The 6,438-nt window shown below is 28.2% G+C and overlaps 1 long non-coding RNA gene across 2 annotated transcripts in view; it reads left to right on the forward strand.

Moving 5' to 3' along the window:
* Positions 1-6,438, forward strand: part of LOC106457996 — a 24,764-nt gene that overhangs the window by 8,954 nt on the left and 9,372 nt on the right. The window contains exons 3-5 of one of the 2 annotated variants that reach the window (XR_001290747.2): positions 1,551-1,598; positions 4,935-4,975; positions 5,284-5,324. This is a non-coding gene — a long non-coding RNA (uncharacterized LOC106457996). Of the gene's footprint in view, positions 1-1,550; positions 1,599-4,934; positions 4,976-5,283; positions 5,334-6,438 lie in introns of both variants that reach the window. The other variant, XR_002610288.1, reaches the window with a different exon arrangement.

Genomic DNA, 6,438 nt, shown 5'->3' on the forward strand with positions numbered 1-6,438 from the left:
AAAACATTGCTTTACAAACCTTAAGACTTAATAAAAAAAAATTGATATTTTCCATATGAAAGCATTGTGATGTTTACTGATAATCTGCCAAATTTCATTAACATACACTTACTAATTTAAGTTATAGCTTAAACTATAACAAGCAAAAAATGGTTACAAGGTCAGTCCTAGGGACTTAGCCTGTGCTGAATGAGCTAAATCAAGGGTTTGATTCCCAGTGGTAGACAGTGCAGATAGCCTATTGTGTAGCTTTGCACTAAAAAATCCAAACCAAAGATATTAGTTTAAAATATAGTTTGTTGTTAGAAAAATATTTTGCAATCAAGTTAATATTTCTGGTGTTTAAATATGTTAGAATGTTGATTGGTTATTCTGAAAATTGCATGCCTCATATTTTAAATATATGTAACGAACCCCCCAAAGAATTTAAATTGTCTAGAAATCTGTGGTTTGAAATGGGTTTTCATACGACCTGACTGTTACCTAGTGATCAGTGTAGAAGATGAGCTTGTTCAAATAGATATTCAAATAGTTTAGGTACTTCAAAAGAAGCATTGAGTTGATTATATAGCAACTACAGAATGGTGAGATAGAGCATCTGCTTTTTTCTCTGTAATAACATTATTCAAGTATGTCTGTTCACAAGAAGCATAATGTTAAAATAATATTACTATTTCTCAGCATAATTTAATAGTAATAGTAAATCTTTCCTTCTTTATCTTTAGTTTTGATTACAAATGTGCAGATGTATTCAATATTGAACATTAACTTGTACATTTAAGGTTGCTTGTTATGATCTATATCATAAATAGTAAACATGAGAAGAACCACTGTCTGAGAAATGTATCAATAATTCAATTCTCAGAAGTGTGCATCAGTAAACATGAGCAAGTTTTATATCACGCATTCATTTTAATTCTTATAATTGTCATTGAAATGGCTCAGGAAGTTGATTTCAGTATGTGATAACTTCATACTAAATGTAAGTGAACTTGAATGATGTTTTTAATGTTTAATTCTCTTTTGGTAACTTGTCCATTGATTATATTTTTTGAGTTGCACAGTTTTTACTTGAAGGAAATTTTTTATTAAATTAAAACTGGTGAATTTTCAAGAGTGGCGTGTATCATAAACTATTTTTAAAGGACTTATTTTAAAGATTAAAAAAATATTTGTGTAAAGACCATACACAAAATATATAACATTTAATACTAATACATTTAATATCAAGACAATAAACAATGTTTTTCTTCATTATCCATTCAAGCAGTCTCCAGCTATTACAATAAAAAATGGTTTTGTTTTTTTATCCCCCATCTTTTTTTACTTATTAAATACTTTTGACTTGCATATTATAAATGTTACTGTGGTAAGTTAATGTATATTTTTTGTGATTGTATCTTACATCATAAATGATGAACTTTATCACCATCTTTCAACTGAAAAAAGATGCAGAGTTCTGTCCCAACGTTCTGATATGACCCAAGACGTTGTGTACCTTGTTTAATTTCTCTGAAAGCCCTATTAATGTGATATTTTTTCTTTTCTAGTTGATCCATTCTGAAGTAATACCAAGAAACTGAAAATGTAAAATACAGGTAAATTATTAATACACTAACCATATACATATGGCTTTGGTCCAGTGCACCAACCTCTGTTTTTGTGAAGCTATACATAGCAGTGCTTACTATAATTCTGAATATAATGTGTATCTTTATGAAATTTAGTAAGATATTAGTAAACATTACTAGCATGTTATGTGTTTTAGCAAGTTACATTCAAATTTAATTGAACTACATTCTTTTAATGGTATACTAATAAATATAGCATAAAAACTTAACTAGTAATAGTATATATTTTAAATTCTTAATTTTTTAAAGCAGCATAAAAAATCCTGAATTTCTTCTATCGTGAGAATTGACATTGATTCTCTAATTTATTTGTCATCCCTCCAAGAAGTATGAAATTTAACATAAATTACCCATTATAATGTCATTGCTTAGGCAAAGCATAATTTTTATAGCTTTCTCTTGTTTGGTTACAGAGGCAAAAAATAGAAAATCAGACCCCCACCTGTCACATCCTCTTTCAGAAATTGCCAATAGTTCTTTTTTTAATACTATATTATTTATATCCAATACAAAGCCAAGGTTTTAATTTATCAAATATATATTATTTGTTTTCTGTACAGAAATTTGTCATTTCACTACCAGTTCAAACTTTATTCCCACAGAAAACACATCGATGAGCTTAGCTGAATTTTTAATAGCTCTTGTTGCACAGTTAAAAAGCCAGAAAATTGTAATAGTTATGGGACATTGTAAGGTTTTTCATGTTATTTTGTGTTCTTTGGTGCATTATTAATTCAGCTTAGCTGAATTTTTAATAGCTCTTGTTGCACAGTTAAAAAGCCAGAAAATTGTAATAGTTATGGGACATTGTAAGGTTTTTCATGTTATTTTGTGTTCTTTGGTGCATTATTAATTAAATAAAATATTTAGTTCAGTAGTACTATTAGTATAAAAAGACATTTGTGTCATTAAGTGAAATTTATTTTGTTCTTTAATTTTTTATGTACAAAAGTCGTGATGTCTACTGAAAATCTGCCAAATTTTGTGAAGATACACATACACTGTATTAAAAGTTATAAAGGAAACTAATGAGTACAAAATGGTTATGAACTTGGTTGATTCAACTAAACCTGTGTGGAGGGAATTAATAGTATTTTTCTAAAGATTTGCCTCAAAATTTATAATTCGTCTGACTAGTCTGAGTGCAAGGTAGCTTTTCATGTTAAGAATTAAAATACTTTTCCCATTTTGAATAAGCTTTGGAACCTCTTAAATGATTATATTATAATTTTTTTTCACTAAAACTAGACTGTTTCTTCTCTATGTAACAATAACTAGAGATGTAAGATAAAATGAAAATTTTAAAAATACAAACAAATTAAATTACCGTTTCTTTTTCTGGAATGGTGACATATTTTAACAGATAATTACAATTATTTATCCTAAAGAGCCTTAGGCTTGTAACAGTCTGTTTCCTTTTTATTTAATTTTCTGAGTAGTGTTTCAAGCTGTGTAAGAAATTAAAAATCATCCTAATTAAAGTTATAAGTGTATAGCTTAAGCTATGGTTTTAAATTCTATAGATAACTTTACTATATTAACTTTTAATATAGTATGTATATCTTCACAGTATTTGGCAGTCTTCCAGTAAACAAGTCTTCACATACAAAGTCATATTTTTTAGTGGAGTACTTTAAATAAACAAACAAAAAAGATTTGTCCGTGAATATATTGAGTATTTGTTTTGAATACTCTGCAAAATGATTTTAATGTTAAGATTAAAAATACTTTTCTGTATCTCAAATATCATTTGTGTAATCTCTAAAACCTCCTAAATAGATTTCAAATGTTAGTTTTCAGTAATACTTTATATTTTGTTATTTTCTATACCTGAATTCTATGGGGTCTGCCAATTTGACCAGGCTCATAATCACCATAAACAATTAGGAAATAAATTTAAATATGCTTTTTTCGTTCTAGAATGACTACAGATTGTAGCATGAAAACGCAAATGTTTAGTCTAAATATCTTAGATCTTGTAACATTATACATTTATATATATTTATGATATTGACCTTTCAGCCATGCCTGGCTAACAATACAGAAGTTACAATGACACGGCTTACATGCACTTGTGATACTATATCCAATAATATTAAACTGGCTTTTACAAAGTGACATGTCTTGGCTTTTTTAATGGACTAGTATTTTGTAAAATAGTTAATTTCAATTATACATTATTACTATTTAAAAATGAGTTGTTAAACTTATTTTTCTTATAATATGGAACAGTAAGTAAAGCAGTAAAACAATTATCTGTTCTAGTTATGACCTTTGTACTCATTTGATGCTTGTTATAAGATGCTAAGCCTTATGAAATTTCCCACTTGGAGGATGTGAAAAAAATTATTTTTAGGATTTATATATACATTTTAAATAACGAAAACAAATCATAAGTTACTATATTGATACCATAGAATTTCACTATAATTTATAAAGTGTAGTTACAAAGATTTATTTGGGCCTAAAACATATGAAATTTTAAGCTCACTTAAGACTCGCATTATTGGTTGAAATTTTATCTGTAAGGAATGAGTAAGTGATTATATATAAGGGAGCCTTTCCAAAAACGGAAAGAGGTGAGTGGGGTCACTTTGTTTGATTCAGTAAATGAGATATCTTAGAATATAAAATAAGAACCTATCTTTTTCTATCTGACACCGTGTCAATATCGGTAGTTTGAGTTCCTAATTTGTATGAAACTATAGACTGTATTTTGACATCACAAACATCTAATTTGAACCAGTGCAGCCTTCAACACACATGACACAAAAATCGATGTTTTTACTATTTACTTTTAAGTTAAGAAATTAACTAGCATATAATACCCAAATTTAAATTATAATCTACAATTTGATATCAAACTTGCTGACATAAATTCATAAAATGGAAGTCAACAAACGAGATGACATGACCTTTGACACGTGACCCAGTGAGGTAGGGTTAAATCTGATTTTTACATTTTATCTACTTTTTATAACAATAGCTAAAGAATCAATAAACTAATTTAGTATGTATATGTTAGTCTTGATAAGTTAACCCTAATTTTTGGTAAGGTTCTTGTTAGTACTTTACTGCATTTTTATTTATTTTGTATATTGAATTTAGAACAATGATTGTGCTGATATTTACTCTGATCATTTTTGTAACTTACGTCATAAATGATGATCTTTATCACCATCTTTCAACTGAAAAAAAAGATGCGGAATACGTCCTAATGTTCTGATATGACCCCAATGTTAAAGTTATTGAACTTTTAATCTTCTATGAAAACCCTTTAATATAATATTCTTTCTTTTGTAGGTGATTCAATATGAAGGGATGCTCAGAAACAGGACATAAAGGTAACTTAAGTAAATTAACTAATTAAATTGCTTTACTTAATCTTGGGTAGTGTTTTGTGGACACACACAAGCACCATATTTAATCCATAATCATTTTGGATATTCAATTTAGAACACTGTAATTATGCTGATATTTACTCTGATCATTTTTTGTAACTTAGGTCATAAATGATGATCTTTATCACCATCTTTCAACTGAAAAAAAATGCGGAATACGTCCTAATGTTCTGATATGACCCAAATGTTAATGTTACTGAAATTTTAATCTTCTTTGTAAGCCTTTTAATATAATATTCTTTCTTTTGTAGGTGATTCAGTATGAAGGGATGCTCAGAAACAGGACATAAAGGTAACTTAAGTAAATTAACTAATTAAATTGCTTTACTTAATCTTGTGTAATGTTATGTACACACACACACACACACACACACACACACACACACACACACACACACACCATATTTAATTCATAATCATAAGATCTAATAACTTCTATATGACTTGAGGTATGTGTACATTTCATTAATTTGAAAATGGATGACACTTTGTTTTCAGTTATTGAAGTGTATTTATGATATTGAGAAAGGAATGTGATGTATTTGTGCTCTAGTTTGGTTTATATATAATTATTGTAAACAAAAAATCTTACCCTTGTATTTATTTAAAAGTGATATAATATTGTGGAATATAGGGGTGGCAGTGCCAAAATAAATGCAAACAAGAATATATGGATGAGCTATACATAGATCATACCTAGATGATTTTTCAGTACTGAAATTTAATGTTGCACTGTAATTTAATGTTGCACAGTAAAATTCACGAGTACAAAAGGTTACGAGGTCAATTCAACTGACCTCATAGTGAGAGTCTAATAATAAAGACATGTTTGGACTCAAGTTGGTTTTCCTTGTACACAAGTCCTAGGCTCTTTCACTATATTAATGTCTATTCTGACATGACCATGATATTATGATAAACAAACTACATACCCACAGTCATGATTATATAACTTCCAACTGCAGCAAAATTAAAGTTAGATATGTATTTTTGTTTGCATTGTTTTTGGCACTGCCATCCCTACATCATTTTACATTTACAAAATATCTTCTATTACTTGTTTTTTGATGGTTTTTTTATCATGTCTGAAAGTTATTGTATTTTATGAATGTATAATAAAATTTAAAACTGTATTTTTTCTTCTTCACTTCATAATATAAGAGTTGGCTCCCTAAAGGCACTGAATGTATAATATACAAAGCATTGAGTATTCTGTCAGTTATCTAACATTAATCTCTTATTAGTTGGTAATTCCTGTTTCACCCTGTACTTAAGTTTTTTAAAGGAACACCAGATTTCTGTAAGACAGCTAATAATAGACCTTGTAACCATTTTGTGCTTGTTAGTTTTCACGCTATAACTTTTAAATTAGTAAGTGAATGTTAACGGAATTTGGCATATTATCA

The sequence above is a fragment of the Limulus polyphemus genome, unplaced genomic scaffold (assembly GCF_000517525.1).
Source record: "Limulus polyphemus unplaced genomic scaffold, Limulus_polyphemus-2.1.2 Scaffold401, whole genome shotgun sequence".
NCBI classification, from domain to species: domain Eukaryota; kingdom Metazoa; phylum Arthropoda; class Merostomata; order Xiphosura; family Limulidae; genus Limulus; species Limulus polyphemus.